This window comes from Microtus ochrogaster, chromosome X, assembly GCF_000317375.1.
Source record: "Microtus ochrogaster isolate Prairie Vole_2 chromosome X, MicOch1.0, whole genome shotgun sequence".
In the NCBI taxonomy this organism is placed as follows: domain Eukaryota; kingdom Metazoa; phylum Chordata; class Mammalia; order Rodentia; family Cricetidae; genus Microtus; species Microtus ochrogaster.
This window is the reverse complement of record NC_022026.1, coordinates 10,968,653-10,994,219: the sequence shown is the minus strand read 5'-3', so window position 1 is coordinate 10,994,219 and position 25,567 is coordinate 10,968,653. Positions and strand designations below refer to the sequence as shown.

At 46.7% G+C, this 25,567-nt stretch overlaps 1 long non-coding RNA gene across 1 annotated transcript; it reads left to right on the top strand.

The window, feature by feature from the left end:
- The first annotated feature begins 585 nt into the window (after nucleotides 1-585).
- Nucleotides 586-3,085, top strand: LOC101996050. The gene is made up of 3 exons (XR_258564.3): nucleotides 586-1,100; nucleotides 1,536-1,851; nucleotides 2,215-3,085. It is a non-coding gene; the product is annotated as an uncharacterized LOC101996050 (long non-coding RNA).
- The last annotated feature ends 22,482 nt before the right edge of the window (nucleotides 3,086-25,567 follow it).

The following is a 25,567-nucleotide window of genomic DNA, read 5'->3' as shown; positions in this document are numbered from 1 at the left end:
CCGCCAGGACCTAAGGGAGTCCTCTACCTGAGGGAGAGTTTGGAAAGAGTAGTCAGAGCACAGAAGACCTACAGATCTGGGACACCCTGAGCACCCCCCTGCAGTCTGAGGGTCCCTTATTTCCCCCATCCCATTTCAGAACGCCCCCCCCCAAGATAAACAATCCCAAGAGGTTTTGATTAGCCACTCTGTGCCCTGCTGGCAGCCCAGAGGACTAGTGAGAGCAGAGTGGCATTTGTGTTCTGGGTCTTTCAGCTGGAGCTGAGCTACCTTGTGTCCTTGGTTTTGCTCTTTTTCCCCCTTTCCCCTTTCTCCTTTTTTTTTTCCTTCCAGAACCCGGGGCTATGAGGCTCTGGACGTGGCCACTGCAGGCTCCCCCGTCCTTCCCCAGCCCTTCCTGGCTGCAGGCCAAGGCTGTGGCGCTGAGCGCCTGCACGGCCTCACCCGCCCCCCCCCTTCCGCCCCCCGGGCCTCGGAACCGAGCGGGCGAATCGCTGGGAGGGGCGCGGAGCAGAGCCTGGCCACACCCCCCGGGCCGGCTTTTTCTAGGGCTGCGGCGAGCCACTGGGCGCTGGCTGCTCCTGCTCGCCTCTTGGGGTGCGCTCAGCTCCAGCCCGACTCCAGCCCGACTCCAGCCAGACTCCAGTCCGACTCCAGTCCGACTCCGGCCCTGCTCCGGCTCTGCTCCAGCCCGGCTCCTGCCCTGCTCCAGCCTGGCTCCCGTTCTCCTCCGCCACGCCTCTCTGTGAGCTCCGCACCCCGACTCCCGGCTCCCAACTTTCGGTCCCTCTGTCGCTCAGCGCGTCCCGTACCCCCGTGACCTCGCGCCCTCCCAAGACCCTGTGCCCGATCTTCTACCCCCCTCAACCCTGCCACAGTCCTCCGCCCTTTCTCGCTCTCCATCTGTCCGGACGTCAGTCGGTCTGTCTGTCCACCTCCCCACCCTCCTTTTCCTTCCTCTGTCCCGCGTCTCTGGCTTGTTCGCTAGTTCGACTTGGCGGAGCAGCTTCGCAGGAAAATCCCAGAAACCATTGCAAAAAGCTTACAGTGAAATTTAAGAAGTTCTACGATTTCGGCGCCATTTTCGAGTGGAGTGAAAGGTGACTTGCGATCTAAAAAAAGGAGGGGGAGGGGACTTTTAGGCTGACCTTTCCCGCCCCCCCCCCCCAACTATGAGGCTAGTCACTGCAGACTGTAACAGATGCGGGGATAATTCTGAAAAAAAAAGTTTTGTGTCGCGCTGAGTGGAGGGTGGGGGTGGAAAGTGTGTTTGGGGGGGTCGGTGTGGGGAGAGGACAGAGTGTGCCCCGAGAACTCAGAAAATAGTCTGAGAAGAGTGAACAGGGAAGAGCAGAGAGAGAAAAGTGAGTGAGGGGCGGTGGCCGGCTGTCAGCCTCGCCAGGGTGGGGAGCGACTGGTTTTGACAGACTGTAAATGGACTTTAGGCGACTCTCATCTGTAAGCAGTAAAGACTGTCCTGGAAAGAAACGTAAAATTTACTTTACATTGTCTCTCCCTAACTAAAACTTTTTAAGGTTGTTTAGCTCTTCCTAGCTCTTCCAGTATGAAACTCGACGTTGGAAAAGTTTGGCTCGAAGGTGCGGAGGACGTGTACACCGTGCGTTTTGGGTGTGGGGGCGCAAGGCATCTGCAACGTTAAAAGACGAGACGTTCTCAACTGCGAAGAGAGGAAGAGGCGTAGTCTTTGGCTCTTAAATCATTTGGCCAAACACGTCGCAGTCCTGAAGGGGGTGGGGCCAGGGCAACTCCAAAGTATTGATTCTTTGTCTTTTCTATTCAGCGAATGACCCTCTCTAGAAGTGACCAGACGCCTCTTTGTGTTCTCCTTTCGTAAGTAAAATTCAGCCCAAGGGGAAATACGTGAGCCAGGGGAGTGAGACAGCTTTTAAGGGATATAAGTCGTTGTAGTGTTACTGGAAGAAAAGAAATCGGTGAGGTAAAATATAGATGAATTTGGTTTCGGTGTGTTCGTTAACAAAATGATCTAGAAGGGCGCTGATGTTACTTCTAATGAACTTACTTTTTAAAAAAGTAATCAACTAAGGAAATGTTAAATTAGGATTGGCTTTAATCTATTATGTGATGACTCACATTTGTAGGGGTACATAAAATTAAATTGGGAGAAAGTTATGTATCTTTAAAGTATAATTGTACCTTTACTAAAGGTTTTTTTTCTCTCTCTCTCTTTTTAAGGGCGACCATCAACGGTTTTTTTCTCCATTATTCTGCCATGTCCGTGTAAAAATGATTTGTGATATAGCCAAGACAAGATGGAATTTAGAGACTCCAACTTAAGGAGTAGAGCTATTATTATTAATGGCTTTATTTATCATGACCTTATGGCTTTATTATTAGTGCATTTGTTAGCACTGGATCACAATCTGTTGTGTTAGGCATTTTGTACTTAGTTTAATTACATACTCTGTATATTTAATTAATCAATTAGTTAATAGGACCGAGCATTCATTGTACTAGTTTTGAATAATGGACATAATTTTAAATGAAAATACAGGAAGCTTGGTGAGGTTGAACCTCTGTTTATGTATACAGAATGTATTTTTACTTTCAAAGGCAGTATAGTTTTATTGTTATAATTATTAGGCCTGTGGCTAAGGACCGAAGGATTTTTTTGTGTGTGCTTTCTTGAATGTTTTGTTTAAACAAAAGGAAATGAATGAATGTAACTTGCTGCTCATGTGTCCATTTTGAGAGTCAAGAATGGGAGAGTGCACAGTGCCGGCCATTTCAAGACATGAGTTTCTATGGAGTTGCTCAAGAAGGAACCATTTGACATCAAGTATTTAAAGTTGATTTGTGGTTTGATAAGTGACATTGACAAATGTAAAGTATTTGTGAATAAGTTTGAATAACCTGCAATGTATGAAAACATCTAGGGGTTTCATCTATAGAACATTCTCATGTTTAAAATCAACTAATGACAAGGTGTTTAGACGTGAGTTAAAACCAAAGGAGCTACCCACAGGTTTTTTTTTAATCAAAAGTTCCTTGCATCAATTTCCAATAAATGACCCCAAACTGGGGACAATAAATGAGACTTATACAAGGCAGCAGGAACTTTCACCAAGACTTTGGAGCTGGCAAGAGTGATCCAGATGTTACCAAATTGTCTCAATTTATTTAATCTTACTTTTCATCTCCTTTCTGAGGTAAGAGTTAGCCCCCACCCCATTATCCACCAATACACTTTTCCAATATTCATGGTGAGGGTGTGCCTTACCCTTCACCTCTCCAGCAGATCCTGAAACAAGCAAAGTTCTAAGAAGTGCTAACTTATGAAAAGTCCATCAACCTGGAGTGATAGGTCCTCAGCAGCATACATTGTAGTTAATCTTCACCAGGGAGCAGGGCAAGGAGGGGCTCCTTCTACTCACAGAGACTTTCTTCATTCGCAGGTACCCCAGTGCGACCCCCACCCTCGTTGGCTCCGAAGGGATGCAGCAGCAATTCATGTTTTGGAGTATTGCAAAGGTTCAAAACATGAAGCGCTGCACCACCCCTTCGCGGGAAAAGTAGAAGGTGGGGGCCAGCAAAGCAGACCCCGTGTGGGTTCTCCTAAAAACCCCAAGCAGGTAGGTGGGAGGGCAGGGGCTTGGGGTCCATCTTTTCCCTTAGTCTAGTGAGGGCCACTCTGCACTGTTCAAGGGCCTGGGAGGGGGTGACTGCCAAGCAAGCTGGCCATGCCCATGGAGGAGGGACAAGGTATCCTGCGCTCAGCCCACCACACTCAGTCGTGCCCTAGCAGCGGGAACAGTACTGCAGTGAGTGTTTGGTGCCCTGGAGTATTGTTTCCGCTGCCCGGGTAAGTCTGGGACTTGCACATGGGCACATCCACCCACCAGGTAAGTTTCCGTCTGTCGCCTGCAGCATAGGCCCCAATGGGAGCCAGGCCCCAGAACAGCTCCAGACCAGAGCTTTTGTGTTTGTGTTTGTTGTCCGCGAAGCACTTGCCCCTCTGTGATTATGTGACTGGGTGTGACAGAAACTGTTGTTAGCACCTCATTCCCTGCCCAGGTAAAACTGAACCGACTGGAAAGCAAGAACTTCCCGACAACCTAGTAGAATACCACCCCCAGGACAGCAATGAAGAAAGTCTGCCTTCAGTCCTCAACAACAAAACGGGGAAGGGCTTTCCCGAAAAGGAATAAGAAGGGGTGCAAAGATGGTCAGGAAGGGTGACTTGAAGCAATCCCTATTTCTCTCTGCAGTTTCTACCCATAGAGCTTAGCCCCCTGTAGAAAGGACGTTAGAGGTCAGGAAAGATTAAGGGTCCCACAGCTGTGCTGGAGGGGGGGGAGGGGCAGCATCCGTGGATCTCTGGCATCAAAAAAAAACCATACCTAAAGGCACATGGCCTTGCTGGTGGTGAACCTCAGGTGGCACAGTGAGGAGCAGAGGCCAACAGGAAGCCTCGGAGTGTTTCTAGACCGCTTTTGTCCCCATTACCCAAAGTCACCACACAAACCTACCCTGACCGCAGGGACTCAAGGACACCCTCGCCCTTAGAAGCTCAGAGAAAAATAGCAAGCAGCATCAGAGCTGTATATTCCAAGTCCCTTTGTGACACCCCCCCAACTCTGTGCTGTGACTAATGATCATGGCACTCTCATGCCACCTCCACTCCCTTGAGGAGCCCTCTGAGCCCTCAATGAGAAAGGGGGTTCAGAGTCACCTGGGAACTGGAGAAGAGTGTGAATTACCTGAGCACGGCCTTACTTTTCCTGTGAACATCACTTTATATGACCTAGAGCACCGGCATATTGGAAAATGTAGTGGGAATGGAATCTCTCTGCTTTGTCATCTTAAAAAATATATAATAAAATACGCATACACACACCCTTCTGGTCTCTATGAGCTACCTTGTAGTGGTCTTCCCCAGGGACTGGGTACAGGGCCCCATAAAATTTACAGTTAGAGGAGGCCTTGTGCGCCTAGGAGTCTAGCTCTAGCCACCGAATGGCTTTCTCCCAGACTCCCTTGCGCTTGAGCAATGTGTGGGAGGTGGTTTAGGTTCCTTTGGGCCCTCAAGGACCCCCAGGCTCCCAGGAGCACCAAGAGCTCTTGGGACTTCAGCCAATCCCGGTTCCCATAACCCCCTCCATTTGTTGAAGCCACGCCCCCAGCTCCTACCCCACCCCGCCCAGTGGCAGGGCCCCTCTGTCTCGGAATCCCCAGGGCACATGGCTAACAGGTTCAGACTCCCGCGTTCCGCCACATTGGGTTGGAGGAGGGGCACTTTGAGACTCCTTACTCTCCCTCACCAGCTTCCCTTCTCCATTTCTACTGTCCAACAGGCTTTTCCCTTTCGCCAGAGGAAGAGCACCGGGGTGCACTGAAGGTGCTCCATCCAAAAGGATCTGGCCCGCGTCATCCGGCTCCTTCCAGCGGGTGCCCGCAGGACTCAGGTGAGATTCAGGCGGATTAGGGGTTTAAAATGGCAGAGAGCAGGGGAGCAAATGATCCGATTTAGGGCCATTGCCTTCCAAAATCTAAGATGTCCTTTGCCCAAGGATACCAAAACTGAGCTCATCTGCGTAGCGCGCCTGGCTGCGTGGTGCCCTTTTCTGGTTTGCAATGTTCTTCACACCTTTATTTGTTCAGTTGTGGAGAGCCTAGATTTTCTTCCAAGGGCAAAAATGTGAATAAAGCAATGTTTTAGCCAAACACTTCCATGTCAATTAAGAAGATGGCAATTCGTTCCGGACTATAAATTCTCTTTAACCACTCCCGAAGGTATTCTTTTCAATTGTTTTTTTTCAAGCATTGCTAAATGCGGATCATAATGCGGGAGACTTGTCTAAAGTGATTCAATTTACAGTCGGCTGATTAATTGATCCTCCATCACCACATTCAAAGAGACACCTCTCCATTGTTTTCTCTCTCTCTTTTTTTTTTACCCAACACATGTTATTTGTTAGTGAGGAAGCTGTGTGCACGTGGCATTGTATAAAGTTTATTAGGCAGACATGGCTCTTAAAACTATAAAAGGCTGAGCCTGACTCTAGCTCTAAACTTCGACATTTCTGTAAGCAGTAGGACATGGCATTCAGGTTATTATGATATACTGGAATGGAACATAATTTTGCAACAATTTTCATAACAGGAATAATTCCAAAGGCATCTTCAGTTAGCAGTACTGGTTTGTTTTTTTTTTTTTCCCAACAAGGGAACACTACATCAACAGTCTTGGGGATGTGGACCCAGAAGACTTCTGTTTCAAGAAAGTACAATCATCTTTCAAATGCTGTAATTTATATGCATTTTACTACACTAGCTATTGAAAACTCCCCAACTAGGGGGTTAAAATATAATCAATCACTAGTGTAATAGTATACGTCTTTTAAAAATGTTCCTGGAAAGTGTTTTACGATCTGTAAGTCAAAGGATCCGGTCCCACAATTTCATTCTTCCTGCTTTTACCCCCAACCTAGGCTCCCCCCAAATTTGTTCCAGTTGGCATGTAAACTTGTTTTCCCACCAAATGAGTCAGTCATGATGGGAGCGTCAATTGATTTGAACAGATGTGTGTCAGTGTTACTTGGAAAAACTAGATGTCAATAACCAGGGCCACAGCAAAAGGCAGTAGGTGTAACTCTGTAAAGCATTTATGCGTGCACACAGACAAGGACAAAAGGCAGTAGGTGTAACTCTGTAAAGCATTTATGCGTGCACACAGACAAGGACAAAAGTAGAATCCTAAACAGGAAAACATTGGATATACTCCAGTGCTGGGAGACTAAATAATTGTATGTTGCTTTTGATTTCCATTAACTTGGGCAACTATCCAATTAAACAAAAGCCCAAGAAGGACTCGGGTGTGCACATTATTTTACCGAGTATTCTAAAACACCATACTCTGTCAGTCCATCGAGGAAGCGAGAACAACAAGGGACTGCCTTTGCTCCTCGAATCTTGGAGAAAACATGATTCTTCAGGAAGTGAATTGACAGGCAGCTTTCCCTTGAGACCATGTAGCATGAAAAATACAAATAGATTCAAAAAGTATAGTTGAGGAAGATCAATGAATGTGTATTGATGGAGACAGAAGGACCTGAGCTGGGGACTCTATCAAGCTGACATTCATTTCTAGAGATCTATTTTCCCATTGGCCAGAAGCACATCTCATGATCCCAGAAGTTTATATGTTCATCTTTATTTAGACTTATTGTATAACTCTTAAACAAAACACAGTACGTATACACCAGTCATATCAAATATGTATCTCCCTGGCTCAGCACAGCCTGGCCTGACTATGCCCACCCATTAGTATCTAGTTCACCTAGCTAGGATCCCCTCTCTCCGTCCTAATATTTTACCCATCTGCTTCCCTTCCTGGCTTCACAATTGATCTCCTTAAGTTCAAAAGGCCTTAGAGCCCAGTGGGGACCTTAAGCTGCGTCATTAGGGAGGAGCTTCTACAGACTTCCACTTCCTGTGGTCCCTCAGCCTTAGATCACTCCCCTTAAACATCATCTGAGCAATTGATGGAAACCGAAGAGGGGGCCCTGGCCCCAAGTCAGGGGCTGGGAATACTGCTTGCTTTGCAGCCTGAATTTCCTGAGGCTTTGCCCTGGCTGGGCGTTTGCTGCCCCTCCCCCACCTCCTCTCTGTAGCGAGAAAGCCAGCTTTTTGAGCCCTAGAAACAAAATCTTTGCAATCCTTATCTCAGCACTTGCCCCTTTTTCCTTTGCTCATCTACTTTGCCACCTGCTCTCCTAGATGCGTCGTTTGCAACAACTTTGAGATAAGACACCCGGGGATTCTGAAGACGAGGGATGTATGGGAGCCTAGGTACCGAGGCCTCAGCATCCAGACTTCCTGCTGTGCCAGGTAACGTCCCTACCTGATCATCAGAAACCTACACCACAGTGACTACAACAGAAAAAGGAGGCAACTTGTGTGTTCTAGTGGAAGCGGCCTAGTGCCAAGGCGAGTAAGAGCCTAACTGCTAGACACTTCCCAACTGAAGCCCAAGACTGACCTCAGAATTAAGTAATGACTATAAGTTACCTCCCCATGCATAAGGCAATGCGCACAGCCTTAAAAACTGTGAAGTGAATTTACTTTAAATCTTTGCTCCTGTCTATAGATTCAACCAAATTAAGAGGACAAATAGGAGCTAACCACAGGGAATCATTTAGCGCCAGCCTCAATAGACCCTTTTAGCCATTACAAATGCAGATTGTAAAAACTACCTAGAAACTTAGAAAAATGCCTGAGATAACAAGTTTTTAAAAACCAAGGCCACCGAATCCCACAGTTTATAGTGGCTGATAGTAGGAGCAGGAACTGGAGGGGCATTGCCAAACAGAAAGACTTGTTTAACGGTAGAAGTACACCCAAAGCTTTGCTTGTTTGTTTGTTTTTCCTTCTTTACTGCTTAGTTGCTGCTTTGTTTTGGGTGTGCTCTTGTTGTTGCTGCTGCATTGTGAAATGTAACTCTCTAAAAGTTTTTAGGGGTCTCGGGAAAGACAGAAATTTGAGGTTCCCCACGCAAGGATCTCAGGCGTCTCGGGGATCATCGTGTCACGAGATACACTGTGCCCTTGTGACAGATTGATAACTGAAAGGTCTGGGAACCACTCGTCTTCCTAGACTGGAGCTGAGAGGTCTGGAGGGAAGTGGGCCCCAAGCGAGGAGGGGAGGGCTTGCCACGGAGTGGGGGAGGGGAGGAGTTGGCTCTGCCTAGGAGTTTTAATTTGTGTTTCTATTCAGTCCACTGAAGCCAAGGCAGGGTGTATGATTTTATATATAGGCTGGAATATTAAAACAACAAGTGTTTGCCTAAGCAAACAAGAAAAACACCAGCTGCCAGCATTAGAAACACAAGGCCAACTGTAATATGTGGAGTCATGGATACCATGGCCACAAAGAAATATGCAAGCCAAAGGAACCAGAAGGTTGCAGAGACTTTGAAAAATGCTCTTTCCATTGTGTCTATTACTATTTATTTGTTTAATTGTCTTTGAGACAAGATCTCATGTAGCCCAGGTTGGACTCAAGCTTGTATAGCCAAGGCTCACCTTGAACTCCTTGTCCTCTTGATTTCCACTTCCCAAGTGCTGGAATTATAGGTTTATTTTATTTTTTTTTTTTTTTTTTTTTTTGGTTTTTCGAGACAGGGTTTCTCTGTGGTTTTGGAGCCTGTCCTGAAACTAGCTCTTGTAGACCAGGCTGGTCTCGAACTCACAGAGATCCGTCTGCCTCTGCCTCCCGAGTGCTGGGATTAAAGGCGTGCGCCACCACCACCCGGCTATATCTTTCTTTTTGAGATGAGGTCTCATTGATTTGCTCTCACAAAGGCTTTAACTCACTCTGTAGGCCAGGCAGAATTTGAATCTGTAGTTCATTTGCATCAGCCTACTACATCACTGTGATTATAGGCCTCCCTTCCCTTCAGTAATTTTGAGAATAAAATTAAGACTCTCCTGGATGACTGACTGACTAACAGTAAAGGGTTGCATAAATAAAAATGTTTTTCTAAGACATTGGGATGGCTTGCCTTAACTGAAATTGATATTTCTGAAAATATTTTTTGTGTCATAAGGATATGCCACAAACCCTGATAAAATGTTTAGTGATAAACATGCAAAATATTTTTTCTATATTTTCATTTTACATGCATAGGATCAATATGCAGATATAAGGCTAAGAGGAAAGACACTAAAATATTATGGTCTTCTCTGAGCTGTGTTTTAACATTGAACAAAGATACTGGGGGCTGGGGTTGTGGTTGAGCAATAGAGGAAGGAGACAGGGCAGCCATGGTGCTGAGCTGTTTTTGCGATGTGTTCCTAATATGTACTATGAGTATATTGGGGACATTTTGCATTCATGGTTCTGCATCAATCGTATGGGCTAAAGAGACAGTTACCTCCAAGATGTGGCACCACCAGTGATGGATACTGAACTGTTTTTGCGATGTGTTCCTAATATGTACTGCAATTATATTGGGAACATTTTGCATAAATAGTTTTGTATCAATACATAGACACAGGCTGGAAGAAAGAAGCAGCGCATCGTAGGAATAAGATACAGAATTATTTTTGCAGTATATTCCTGAATACATAATATAAGTGTATTGGGAACATGTTGCAAACGTAATTTTGTATCACTACATGGGGGAAAGAAACATGACAAACTTTATGAAGAAACACGACAAAACTTTAACAGCATATATATCACAGGTGATGTTTGTTTTTCTCTTTATATTTTTAATGGTTTTCCAAAATTTGTATAAACAGAATGTTTCTCTTTTATAGATATAATAAAACTTATTTTATATTAGTACTACAGTCTACATTGATTTTTTTTTTCTGGGGGAGGGTAGTTGAAACAGGGTCTCCCTGTGTAGCCCTGGCTGTCCTGGAATTCACTACATAGACCAGGCTGGACTTGAACTCACACAGATCCGCCTGCCTCTGCCTCCCAGAGTGCTGGGATTAAAGGCCTATGCCATTATGCCTGGCTTTACATTGACGTTTCTTTTGGTCACCATGAACCCCTGACCTGTGTGGTGGGAAAGGTTTCTATGTGGGCAGCGGTGGGCCTAGAACACAATTTCCAGCCAGTCTACGGGAAAACTGCAGGACCTCCATATTCTCTGAACTGCATACATGTGTTTTGATTTATTCTGGGCAGAGGTGAAACATAGCCTACTTAAAAAAAAAATACAGAGGTTGGAGGATAGCTCCTCACTAAAGAGGGTGGCCCTGCGTTCCAGTCCTCAGAGCTCCTGTTCGGTTGCTGTTGAAAGATGGGCTGGGGAGATGAGCCAGCGGTTAAGAACACTTGCTGCCCTTGCTGGGGACTCACACAGGAGCTCCAGCTCCAGGGGATCCGAAGCCCTTTAATATCTTCAAGGGTATGTAGTGTGCATGCATACATGTGGACAAAAGACTCAAATAGACATTTGTTAAATATAACTTGTATTTGAGTTCTGGGGAGGTGGGCACAGGTAGATCCTTGGGGGCTCTAGCTGATTTGGTGAGCCCTAAGTCCCAGTGATGGTCCTTGTCTAAAAACACAAGGTGAAGAATGATAGCCAAGGTTGACCCCCGGCCTCCGTGCACTCACACGCATGTACATATATATATATATACCCCCACTTACACAAACATGCACACACTAAATGGAAAAAAGAAAACCAATAAGCACGATGACTGGGTGTGTTAGCTCAAGCCTGGAATCCCAGCACTCAGGAGGCTGAGGGTGGCGGTTTGGTGGGAAGTTGGAGCCAAGCCTGGACTATGGGTGAGACCCTCTCTCAAAACACTGTATACACCCAGAGTATCCTAGTGACTCCTGGCCAGCGTGCTGGCTCTTAGCGAGTCAAGCAGTAGAGAGAGTCGAAAGGCACTCGTTTTCCTTCAGGAGCAGTTCAGGAAGGTGGCACTTGGATGATTGCCTGTGGCCTCAAGACACGCTGGCTAGTTTGGGAAATGCCTGAGCCAGGGAAAACCCCCTGGCTACATTCCTCCGCCTATTGCCCACATCTGTCTGAGCGCTGGATATAGACTCTATGCGACCTTCCAGTTCAGCCTTTCCTCTTCTTTCCTACTAAGAGAGATGGAGCCATCTGACCACTTAGCAGACCCATGATTGACGAGGTTCCTGTCAGGGGTGTTTTTGGTTTTCTTGGGATTTGGTTGCTGTTTTACATTTTTACTTATGTCTGTGGGTGGGTGTGATGGAGGATGTCTGTGTGCTGTGACCCCCTTGTAGAAATCAGAGGACAATGTGTGGGAGTCAGGTCTCTCCTCCCACCCTGTGGAGTCCTGGGACTGAACTCGGGTCCTCAGCCTTGCCGGCAAGCTCCCTTACCCGCAGAGCCATCTTGCTGCACCCTCCCAAAGGTTTTTTTAATGGTCCTCAAATGTGACACTTTAGAAGAGGAGCTGGAGTCCCGCTCTGAGCCATTTATGGGCATTCTGGGAAAGCTCTTCCCCAAGAGATAAAGCCCTCTAGCAGAGGCCATATTGTCCATAAAGCAGGGTTGCTGTCGGGGGAGATGCATTCCTCGCAGCGCTTCACGTCCTTCGCTTCCGCTTCACAGGAACCACAGGGGCAGACAGACCCTTACAGTGAGTTTTTCGTAAATACTTTACTCTGTCACATTTAGTTAGAGCATCTTTACTGGGCCCCTCACACTATACCTGGAAAGGAAGATAGGAGATAACCAAGAGTTGGGGTGAAGCTGAACCAGAGAGACCTCGGATGTTCAAATCCTCTCCTCCGTGTGGCATATAAGCAGCGACCAGCAGATCTTGTGACCTTCTTCCAAGCCAGACTCAATCCCCCTGAGAACTTCCTTGCTATCCTGAATGATCAAGGCAACCTCCATCCCCCTAGGCCTTATTCTGACCATTGCTAGGCAAGGAGTATAGAAAGGAAGCCAGAGGAGGGGGAGACCTTCCAGAAATGGAAGGACTCGCTTCGAGGCCCGAAGAAGCAGAGAGAACTCCACCAACTGAAGCCCCGGGCTTCCAGCCTTCTCATTTAGCAGGGGACGAAGAGGAGAGTTCCATTTCTGAATCACAGAATCTCCTAGAATGTGGCAGACAGTATGCCTCCTAGTTGGGAGGAAGCCAAGAGGTTCTGGGTGGGGGTGGTGCAGAAGGGGTGGGGGCTTCCCTTTCTAACAAACCAGTCCTCCCTCGTCGCCCAGAAGAGGAAACGCAGTTGCAGAGGAAGGAAATAACTCCCAGCGAGGTCACACAAAGAATTGGTGGCGAGCTTGAGCTTTGGTCTTCAGGCCTCTTTCTACTGTTATACACTGGGCCTAAAGGGCAGAGGGAGTGACTTTAGAAGACAGAGGAAGCACGAGGGACTTGAGGAGCACTTTCAAAGGTGGGTAGGGTTGGAAGGGGCCAAGAGAATAAGGGAGTGGATTTCAAGCAGGGGGAAATGACAGGGGCACAGACAGAGGAAGGAACAGATGGCTTCTGTCACAGGAACAGTCAAGAGCACCTCAAGGACAAACCTAGCTTCCAAAGACAAGCTGGGTTAGACCCTGAGGGTTGAACAGTGTCTTGAACAGAAACCCGACGTGACTTCCCGGAGTGCAGACTTGATTCAGCGGTGAGAAATTTACAGCAGTTTCTCTGTTCGAAGGAGGGCAAATTTCAAAAACCAAGCTAGGATCTCAAGCATTTCCAACTTTTCTGTTTGTCTTGGGATCCTCCAGGCTGTCCGGGGACTCCCAGGCCAACCTCATCCTGAGGGGAGAATTCATGCACCGGACTCCAGACATTTGGTTTCCCATCAGCTACTGCTGCCAAGACTCTAACCTCTGGGTCTTCTAATGGTTCAGGGGCTCTTTGCTTTGGTGAACTGCCCCACCACCACCACCACAATCACAAGACTCTGGGAGAGCTGTCAATCATCGTAAACCCCCCACACCTCCCCTGGGAGTCTTCTAACACCTTTTCCTTTCTCTACTGATTGGCCTCAAACTAGCTCATGTGATCTTAGCCTAGCCAATCAGAGTACTTGCTAGGGATTTGTGGTGGAGGGGTTGTTGTTAGGGGGTTTTTGAAGCAGGGTTTTCAATGTCACTCTGGGTGATCTGGAACTCACTCTGTAGATCTGGTTGGCCTCTAACTCACTGAGGTCCTCCTGCCTCTGCCTCCCAGTGCTGGGACTGAAGGCCCAAATCCCCATGCCTGTCCTTGGGTTTGTATTTGTTGGTTAAGTACTGAACCAGAGAGTCTCTCCTTGGCAGGTTTTAAGTGTAGAACTGTATGTAGCAGAGCCCTCTTTCACACTTTGTAGAGTGAAGATTGGACAAAATGTTCGATCTCACTCACCACCAATAAGCACCCAGAAAGAGAAGTGACACAGAGGGCAGGGGGCGTGAGAGAAGGTAGCAATGGGGAGGAAGGGGAGAGGAGAGGTAAGGAAGGGAAGAGAAAGGTAGGGGAAAAAAAGAGAGAGATTAGGTCCCCAGACAGAAGTTGTTCTGTGGTCAACTCCACTGTCGGTCGGTTGCCACAATGTATATTAGACTTCTTTTTAAAACTACCGTATTTATTCTTTCAACAAATACAATCACCACGCTTTCCTACCCATGAACTAAGCAGGATGGTCTTGTTTAGTTTCTGAGGTCAAGAAAGTTCAGCTGGAGTGTAGACCATTGAGCGCTTTCTGAGTGGCAGGCTCTACTATAGGACCGGATAGAGAAGGGAACCGAGGGGTGCTTTGCAGACCAGCTTTCCTGATACTTAGGGGCTTAGATGGAGCAGGGTTGCCTGTAAAACATGGAGGATTTCACACACTGCCAGAAGAACCACTAGATACAATCTCTGCCTGAAGATGGTTCAGAAATGCCCTGAGAATTGACCAGATTTGAACCCATCTTGGTTTGCAAGCAGTAATAATCAAAAGACTCCAGAGTTTTGTTTGGGGGATTTGGAACTTTTTTTTAAGAACTATTTTCTTTTTTTTAAATATTTATTTATTATGTATACAATGTTCTGTCTGTAGGCCAGAAGAGGGCACCAGACCCCATTACAGATGGTTGTGAGCCACCATGTGGTTGCTGGGAACTGAACTCAGGACCTTTGGAAGAGCAGGCAGTGTTCTTAACCACTGAGCCATCTCTCCAGCCCCCAAGAACTATTTTCTTTTAGGACTGTTTTTGCTCACGTGTAAGCTTATGCACCATGTGCTTGCTTGGTTCCTGCTGAGGTTAGAAGGCAGCACTGGATCCTGTGGAACTGGAGTTACAGATGATCGGGAACCACGTGTAGGAGGTGGGAGCAGAACCCTGGTCCTGTGTAAGAGCAACAAGTGCTCTTGACTGTTGAGCCATCTCTCCAATCCCTTGGGGTTCTTTTCTTGTTGTTGTTTGCTTGCTTGTTTGCTTGCTTGGTTTTTTTGGTTTTTCAAGACAGGGTTTCTCTGTGTAGCCCTGGATGTCCTGGAACTCGCTCTATAGACCAGGCTGGCCTCAAACTCACAGAGATCTCCCTGTCTCTGCCTCCAGAGTGCTGGGATTAGAGGCTTGAGCCACCACCGACCAGCTTTTGTTGTTGTTGTTGTTGTTGTTGTTGTTGTTGTTTATTTGGTTGGTTGGTTGGCTTGGTTTGGTTTTTGTTTTAAATTACACTTTTTATTACATTTTATTTACTTTGTGTGCGCCCCTGGGGAGGGAGTGTGAGTACATGAGTTTGCATATGGCACTTGTAGAGGTCAGAGGACAAATTTTGGAGCTCCAGGAGACAGAACTCAGCTCCTCAGACTTGGTAGCAAGTACCTTTTACCCCTGACCTTAAAAGACTGGAGTTGACCCTAAAAATCTGGAGTTTGAGATACTTGGATTTGCTCCATATTTTGTTGCTGTTTTCTGAATTTTTTGTTTTATTTTTTTTTGTTTGTTTTTCGATACAGGGTTTCTCTGTAACTTTGGAGCCTGTCCTGGAACTAGCTCTTGTAGACCAGGCTGGTCTTGAACTTATGGAGATCCACCTACCTCTGCCTCCCAAGTGCTGGGATAAAGGCATGCACCACCACCACCACCGCGCGGCTTATTTTTTATTTTTTTAACTAAGTATATGTGTATGTCTCTGTGTGGGTGTGTGCATATGAATGCAAGAGTCTGGAGAGGCCTGAGGCATCAGAATTCCCAGGAGCTAGACTGTTTACAGGCAGTTGGGAGCCAGTCTGCTCGGTGCTGGGAACTGACGTCAAGTCCTCTGATAGGGAAGCCTTGTTAACCAATTATCTTTAAGAGGTGGGACCAAGTTAGGGTGTGGCTTTCTGGGATTCTGAGAAAAAAAATAAGCGGGGTGGGCGCAAGGCCCAGGTGCGCTCCCTCTTTGGTTTCTTGCTGCACAGCTGAGCTTGGACTTCTCATTATGGTTTCGTGAATTTTCCCTTTATAATAAATAAAAATATAGTTGTTTATCTTTAAGCTAGCCTGGTTAGTTCCCAAATCGAGTTAGCTTCTACAGTTGGTGCCTGATTCATGGGGCCTCTTGGTTTTGTTTTTGTTTTAAAGACAGGGTCTTGATTTGTAATTCAGCCTGGCTTTGAACTCATTATGTAGCCCAGGCTTCCATCCAACGCAACCTCTGCCTCCGATTCCCCAGTGCTGGAATTACACACATACTGTGCCAAATCTTGGGTTTTATTTTCTGGATTTTTGTTGGCTTTTGCCCCTTTTCTTGGCTTTTGTTCTGAAATGAACTATCACTGAGTAACCTAGTCAGCCTTAAATTTGTGACCCTCCCACCTCAGCACCCTGAATGCTGGGGTTACAGTTTTGTGTTCCCCATTCCTGGCCCTGATTGGTTGAGCTTTTACAATACCTCATGGGAGGATGGCATAGATGATTCCAGGTCCCTTCGGTAAAAACCAGTTATGAATAAAAATAGGATCCTCCCAGGAAACAGTTTATACCCAGCCTCCTTGCCCTCTCCTGCCGCCTGCTCATTGCATCCTGTAGTCCAGTCTTTCCCAGCCCGCTCCATCTTCTTGCCTTTGGCCTGAATGGTGCGATGATCGACTGGTCACACTGGACACCTCCGCCCTTGCCTGTCTGCACATGCAGTCCATACGCAACTAGCCATAAAACAATAGCTGAAGGAAACTTGTCCAGTCCTTGCCCCCGTCCACTCACTGTCTAGGACCCAGTCAAGTACTGCCTTCCACTGAGCACTGTTTCGTCCATCTGTGCCCACCGGGACCTCCTCTGAATGCTTGCCACTTGCCATGTCCAATCACGTGCTAGGAGGATGCAAACGTTTTCACATGTGCCCTCTGTCTTCAGTAGAACTATTCACAAGCTGAAGGGCCCGTTGATGGGTGAAGAAACGAAGCAGCCTCACAATGGAATATTATTATGCCTTCAAAATTGCTAAGAGGGCTCCCCAGCCACTGATGGCCCAGTAGGTAAAGTGCTTGCTGTGCAAGCATAAGGAATTGTTAAGATCCACAAGGCCCAGCTAGGTCGTGGTGGTGCACGCTTTTAATCCCAGCACTCAGGAGGCAAAGGCACGTGGATCTCTGTGAGTTCCGAGGCCAGCCTGGTCTACAAGAGCTAGTTCCAGGACAGGCTCCAAAGCTACAGAGAAATTTTGTCTTGAAAAGCAAAACCAAACAAAAAGATCCACTGGGCCCGTGTAAAAAGCAGGGCGCTGCTGTGTATGTCTGCAATTCCAGCACCAGGGAGACGAGACAAAGACAGGAAGAGCCCCGGGCTGGCTGGCCAAGCAATCTAGCTGAGTAGCTAAGCTCCAGGTTCAGTGAGAGAACTCGTTCCAAATACTGAGTTGAGAGTGAGCGAGGAAGACATTTTATGTAGGCCTCTGCCCTCACACACATACGCACTCACATAAACACACACACACACACACACACACACACACACACACACACACACACATCAACCCCTTCCCATGCCAGACTGCTATGATTTAAGCCAGAACTCATGATGCATGCATTTGGGGAGTCAAGCAGGAAGACTGAGTTCAAGGCCAATTTAAACTATGCAATGAGTCTCTGTCAAAATAAAAGGAAACACACAAATACATGCATGCGTGTGTGCGTGCTCACACACACACAATGGTGCTACCAAGTTGAGCAATAGAAAGAAGAGAATTAATGACTAATGAGTATAAAATTTAGTTGGGGATTAACCTTCATCAGGCGATGAAAGGAGACAGACACAGAGACCCACATTGGAGCATCGGACTGAAATCTCAAGGTCCAAATCAGGAGCAGAAGGAGAGGGAGCACGAGCAAGGAACTCAGGACCGCGAGGGGTGCACCCACACACTGAGACAATGGGGATGTTCTATGGGGAGCTCACCAAGGCCAGCTGGCCTGGATCTGAAAAAGCCTGGGATAAAACTGGACTCTCTGAACATAGCAGACAATGAGGACTACTGAGAACTCAAGAACAATGGCAATGGGTTTTTTTTTTATCCTACTGCACGTACTGGCTTTGTGGGAGCCTAGGCAGTTTGGATGCTCACCTTATTAGACCTGGATGGAGGTGGGCGGTCCTTGGACTTCCCACAGGGCAGGGAACCCTGATTGCTCTTCGGGCTGATGAGGGAGGGGGACTTGATTGGGGGAGGGAAATGGGAGGCGGTGGCCAGAAGGAGGTAGAAATCTTTAATAAACAAATAAACAAATAACAAAAAAAGAATTTATTTGGGGAGGATAAAACCTGTATAGTGATGTTGTGAGACTGTATAGTGGATGTCGGTAGCACAGCAATCAAAACATGTTAAACTGTATATTTTAAAGAGAATCGTGAATATCATGCTATGTGTCTACTGCTATAATTTTTAATTCAAAATCTTCCAGAGATAATGATCATCAAAATTTAGGGACGCAGCTCTGTGGAAGCTCACACTTGTAATCCCAGAATCTGTGAGACTGAGACAGAGGGATTTCCACAAGTTCCAGAAATGCCTGGGCTACATAGTGAGTTCCAGACCTTCTTGGTCTGCAGAGCAAGATTCTATCTCAAAGAACAGTTTGGAGGGCTGGTGAAATGGCCCAGCGGGTAGAGGAATTCCTGGCCAAGCCTGTTGACCTGAATTTGATTGCCCTGGGACCTACATGATGACAAGAGAAAACTGACCCCTCCAAGTTGTCCTTGCTCTTCTACGTTCTTTCCACGGCACATGCACACCTGTACACTCACACACACACACACACACCTGTGTATGCGCACACACATCTGTACACGCATGCATGCACACCCGTGTATATACACACACCACCAACCACAACTATGATTATTTATCCAAAAAGTTTTTAGTGTACAGAAATTGCATAGCATGCATGAATCCCTGGATTAGGTACCTTTTATTATCCAAAACTCCAGAACCTTGGACATGACAAGCAAACGCCCTACCACTCAGTCACCTCTCCCCCCAAACCAATCTATCTTTCTTCCTCTCTTTGGCTTTTCTTTCTTTTGGTCAGGCGTTTGCTCCTTAGCCTGGCTGGCCTCAAGTTCACAGTCCTCTTGCCTCAACGCCCTCATTCTGAAATTATAGGCCTATACCACGAAGCCAAGCTGTAAATTGCTTTTCTACCCTCCAACAATGACTAATGAGCGGCGTGTTGTTTTTAGTTTCTCCTTCTAGTGTAGCAAAATGTTCCAGGTTCTTCTTGCATGCTTCTTGACCCTGACCTTGAATTAGCCATTTGTCCAAAGAGCCCTGATGCTAGCAGCAGGAAGAATGTTTCAGGGTCACACTCCAGACCTTGCAGATCGTATTTCAAGCTCCAAGCTTGCTTTGCTTTCTGCCTCGAAGTCCCCTCTCTGCTTCCCCTCCTCTGCTGTACTGGTTAAACGCACATTCTGTTTGTTGTGCACTACAAGCACCCGAAGAGTGAGGGACTAATGTGGTTTGGCTGCTGTCTCTGCTCACGGTCTCCACCACCGAGAACGGTGACTGGTTCAGACCGGTGTGCAGTGACTGCATCCGCAAGATCTATACATTTAAGCTCACAGCTGTCAAAGACGCCGTAATAAAATGAGGTTTTCTGTGGAAGTGCGAAGGCAGACTTTGGAGTGTTCTTATCTCCTGGTCCATCTCCCCAGAATCCCTTTACCTTTTAATAGTGGGGCTGTCTTTTTTGTTTTACTTCATTTTTTTTTTTACTTTTAAACTCCAATAGAAAAGCTCAAACTTCGTAGAAAAGTTACAAAATCGGTACAAGGAATTTTTTTATTCACTTGTTCATTGAGTAAACATATTAGTTATGTCATAACCACTTCTGGATGAGTGTCCTTACTCTGAAAACCCCAAGTCCAAAATACAATAAAATCTGAAAGTCTCTGAGCCCTGCCATGATGTCACAAGTGAGAAATAACATGTCTTATGTCATGTAACATGTCATAGTCAAAATCGAGGCGAACTAAAGATACTGCTTAAAGTTATCTGGATGCCATGTATTTACAGCATGTGTGAGACATAGGGGCTGGAGCTTAGCAGTCACAGAGCCCCAAGTTCTACCCACAGCGCAATTCAGTGTTGTTATTCTTAAAAATGATCCCTGGGCGGGCTGGCGGAGCCCGCCATGAGAAAAGCAGCTACAGCTTCCCATCAGCGGGAGGGCACACGCAGTGTGGGCGGTGGCAGCATGTAACAGACACATAAACACAGAAAATAGCCATAAGCATTTATTAAGGAAGAGGGAGAGAAAAAGAGGGAAAGAGAAAGAGAGAGAGAGAGAGAGAGAGAGAGAGAGAGAGAGAGAGAGAGAGAAAAGGAGGAGGAGGCGGAGGAGGAGGAGGAGGAGGAGGAGGAGGAGGAGGAGGAGGAGGAAAAAGGCAAAGCCCCTTGTGTACACTGGGAGAGAAACAGGGAGAGAGAGCGATGGCAGGCGGAGGTCAGAGGTTAAAAAGGAGTGGGCGTGGCTAGGGCAGGGACCAAAAGAATAACAAGTGTAGTCCTACACTCCAGGAAGCCAAATGCTTGTGAAGTGGAGGCAGGAAGTTTTAGAGTTCAAGGCCATCCTCCACTGCTTAGCAATTTTGAGGCCAGCCTGGGGTACATGACATCCTGTCTTAAAAAAGAAAAAGACAGATGGCTGTGGTGGCCTACATCTTTAATCCCAGCACTTGAGAAGCAGAGGCAGGTGGTCCTCTGTGAATCTGAGGCTAGCCTGGTCTACATAGAGAGTTCCAGGACAGTCAGAGATACATGATAGAGAGACCCTGTCTCAATAGCAACAACAAAACAAAAGACAGTCAGACAGAAGGAAAGGAGAAAGGAGGAAGAGAAGGAGAGAGAGTGAAAGAATTTTCTAGATGGCAGGAGAATCACTGGAAGCGCTCAGACCAGGTAGCCTGGAATATGCAAATGAGAGACCCTGCCTTAAACAAAGCAGAAGGACTGACACCTGAGTGTGTCCTCTGGCTTCCTTAGGTGTCCATCCAAACACACACGAGCACATTCACACAGCTAAAACATCGAAAGGAAGCCAGGAGGTGGTGGCACACGCCTTTAATCCCAGCACTCGGGAGGCAGAGGCAGGTGGATCTCTGTGAGTTCCTGGACAGCCAGAGCTGTTACACAGAGAAACCATGTCTAGAAAAAAAACAAAACAGACAAATGAAACACCGAAAAGGATGTGCAGGTATAAAAGTAAGACTCTCTGTTTAAATCCAGCCAGTGAGATGCCGACACAGGAAGCTGAGGCAGCCTATTTCATGCTAAAAGTGAATCCGCAGATTTACCTAGCTTGATAGTCGTTCATGTGAATAACTAAGATGTATTAAGGCAGGGGGAAGGCACGTGACAGCAGACTGGGAGGAATCTAGCCCAGGCTTCCACTGTCCTTCGCGTGAGGTGAAAGCCCACACAACATGTTTTCTGTATAGCAGCAAACTGCAGGCTTGGGCTCAATGCTTCTGCGCATGGAAGCTTGCTTGGTATTGTAATGTCTGAAGGCCATATGGCTGCCGGTCACATAAACTCATGCGCTAGTGGCTGTCTATGGCCACTGAAACTCAGGGTCCCAACAATGAAAGCAAGCATACATATATGAACGTATAGATGTGCAGTCGTGTGTGTGTGTGTGTGTGTGTGTGTGTGTGTGTGTGTTCAGTCTTTGTGCAGAGCAACCATACCAAGATGACACAGCGTGCTCTTGTATTACAAGTGTGCACGGTGAAATTATGAATCCAGCAATGGAGTGAGTGCTCTCGTGGTCAAGTTCCTGAGTATTCAGAGTTCTTTGGAAGCTGGGTGGTGGTGGCACATGCCTTTAATCCCAGCACTCAGGAGACAGAGGCAGGCAGATAACTGTGAGTTCGAGGCCAGCCTGGTCTACAGAGTTAGTTCCAGGACAGACTCCGAAGCTACAGAGAAACCCTGTCTCCAAAAACCAAAATATAAAGGGGGGGGGAGTTACTTGATTAGTGGGAATCATTCTTTGCATGACACTCACAAAAGGGACACTTCTTCATGTAGACTGGCTGGATTTTTACATCAGCCTTCTCATATCTTAGAACGTTTTTCTCTCTTTTCGCCTTCATTTTCATTTCATATATGTGGGTGTTCCGCCTACACATTTGTCTGTGAAGCATGTGTACGCAGTTGCCCAAGGCCAGAAGAGCCCTAGGGCCCGTGGAAGGGAAGAGCAGCCAATGCTCGTAAGCACTGAGCCATCTCTCTCCAGCTCCTAAAGATTTTTATTTATTGTTTTGAGACAATACTGGCTTCAAATTTGCTATGAACAGCCTTGAATTTCCAAGGCTCCCGCTTCTATTTGCCAAATTCTGGGGTTCTAGGCAGCATCACCACACTCCACTTATGAGGTGCTGCGTGGGGTGGAGCCCAGGCCTTCATGTGTGCAAGGCAAGCGGTCCAACTCAGCTGCTGCGTTCCCAGGCTCACCACCACTTAGAATGAAACGCAACGTCATTTCAGTGTTCAGAGCTCTACTTTCCTTCCTCTTACCCCTCTCGCCCCATTGCCTGCCATTTTCCTCTGTCCCCCATCACACCAGATCCATACTTGCTTCGGACTCTTTGCTGAAGTGTGGCAGCCAGCACCTCTCTCTTAGGTGTTCTCTGTAATTGCACATAGTCTGCTCCCAAACCTCCCCGACTCTGTCTATACCCCAAATATTGTCTCAGACATCTTCTTGACCATGTTACTCAAAACATCAGCTGCTGCCGTTCCACGAACTTCCCGTGTTTCATTTCTTCAAACCTGACAATATATGCTTAACATGAATCTTGACTTCCTTTTTTGCTTGCCCCCCTACTGATCCCCAACCTCAATGCTTGCTTCATGGTGGGCGTGAAGAACCATCTCCTGTTCCTTGCTGGATCCTCAGGCCTAGCTTACTGCCTGTACACAGTAGGGGCTCACTACTTGCAGAAGGAATGCATGACTGAGCTAGATATATAGAAGAGAATGAATCTTTTAACAGTCGGCCTTGGTGACGGCTCAATCCCAGCGTTCCCTGGTACTCATAGGGTGAAGCCTGGGAAACATAGCCAAAAGATTCTGCCTGGGGATATGGCCTGATTGGCAGAGTGGTTTTACCTATCACAATAAATTTCTGTATACATTCCCGGTGCCATATGAATTGGGCATGGCAGTACATACCTATAATTCCAGTACTTGGGAGATAGAGGCAGGAGATCAAAGACAAGAGTTTAAAGTCACCCACAGCTCCATAGTGATTTTGAGGCCAGCCTTGGCTACAAGAGATCCTGTCTCAAAAGAACATTTTAAGAGGTGATTGTAGTGCCCTCTTAAGGCTTCCTTTCCAATGCTATGGCAAAATACCCTGTCAAAAAGCAATTTAGTAAGCCGATGGTGGTGGCACACACCTTTAATCCCAGCACTCTGAAGGCAGAAGCAGACGGATCTCTGTGAGTTCGAGGCCAGTCTGGTCTACAGAGCGAGTTCCAGGAAAGACTCCAAAGCTACACAGAGAAACCTTGTCTTGAAAAACAAACAAAAAAAGCAACTTAGTGGAGAAGGGCACTGTTTTACCTACAGTCCATCATAGCAGTGACGTCATACAGCATCAAGAGCTTGAGCAACGTTTTCACATCACATCCATAGCCAAGAGGAGAGCTAAATGAACACACAGATGACCAGTGCTCAGACAACTTTCTTCACTCTTCTTATGTGGTTTGACTTTGGATGTTCTAGAGGGTCTTGCTCTGTTCTCTCGCTGCTTCAGAACTCCATATATAGCCTAGACAGACCTCCAGCTCACAGCTGTCCCCCTGCCACTGCCTCCTGACTTCTCGGATTAAAGGCATGGGCCACCATTGTTCTCGTCTCATTTTAAGGACTTTTATTATCTTGAATTATGTGTAGGTGTGGGTGTCTTCGTGTGGACATGAGTGTAGGCACCCGCAGACGCCAGAGACATTGGATTCCCTGAAGCTAGAGTTCTGGGTGGTTGCGAACCGCCTGATGTGGGTGCTAGGAACTGAACTTGGAGCCTTCAGAAGGGCAGCAAGTGCTCTTAACCTCTCTCTCAGTCATCCTTCTAGTCCCGTAGCTTTCTCTACTCTTCCATACCTCAGACAACAGACGAGGGGATGCTGTCAGCTACTTTCAGACTGGGACTTCCGCTGTGAATCAAGGCAATCAAGACACTCTCCCACAGACGTGCCCACAGGCCAAGCACTCATTGACACTCTCGTAGTGGATGATTCTAGATTTCACTAAGTGGATTGGCCATCAGAAGAGGCTGTTTTGTAGGAATTTTTCTCCTTGTTCCTGATCAAAAGTAAGATATCTTTACAAAGGGCCGCTAAAAAATGAGAAAAGAATACTGTGTGCTAGAAAGTCCAGATCACGTGGACTAGAGCTTAGGAAGAGAGAGCCAGGAACTACGTGTTTTCTGCAGGGCTACTGGCCCACAGTGGCTGTAGGTAGTACCTGGGTCAAGAGGGCTCTGTCCCCATGGATAACTTGGCCACATCCAAATGACTTACTTTACTATTTATGTTCTTTGCCTATTTTTCTAGGAAAATTCCTTTGAGTGCATATTTTCAATTTTTGTATATTAAAAAATCTTGTCTATAAAAATATTTCATTTTTCTCTCTGTCTATTTTCATCTTCAAATGAATTTCTTTCTTTTTTTAGTTGTATTTGCACTTATAGAAATATTCCTCTTAACTGATCCAACATTTTTGTTTTTGTTTTCTTGAGACAGGGTTTTTCTGTAACTTTGGAGCCTGTCCTGAAACTAGCTCTGTAGACCAGGCTGGCCTTGAACTCACAGAGATCTGCCTGCCTCTGCCTCCCAAGATTAAAGGTGCTGGGATTAAAGGAGCGCACCACCACCGCCCGGTGACTGCCCCCACATTTAAGACTTATTTATTTTATGTTGGCCTACATGTGTACCACATGTCTGCCAGCTGCCCATGAAGGCCAAAAACGGGTATCAGATTCTCTAGAACTGGAATTACAGACAGTTGTGAGCCACCATGTGGGTGCTTGGAACTCAAACAGGGTCCTCTGCAAGAGCAGTCGGTGCTCTTAACTGCTGAACCATCTCTCCAGCCCTAGTTTTGTGTTTTCTATCATTGAGAAGCAGTTTTTAATGTATACTCAACTCTTCCTGTGCTTTGCATTTGGTTCTGGCCATGGATATCATGCTTAGAAAGGTCAAAAATGTAGCTAAGTTGGTGTAGTGCTGACCTAGCATACACGAAGTCCTGGGTTCAAGCCCCAGCCCTACATGAAGTAGGTATAGTAGCACACGTCTCTAATCCCAGTCCTTGGGAGATAGTCAAGAGGACTAGAAAGCCAGGGTCATCTACTAAATACCAATTTTGAGGCCACCCTGTAAGACATAAGACCATATCTCAAAATAACAAGAGAAAGTCTTTTTTTAAATATTTATTTGTTTATTATGTATACAATATTCTGTCTGTGATGCAGGCCAGAAGAGGACACCAGACCTCATTACAGATGGTTGTGAGCCACCATGTGGTTGCCGGGAATTGAACTCAGGGCCTTTGGAAGAGCAGGCAATGCTCTTAACCGCTGAGCCATCTCTCCAGCCCACAAGAGA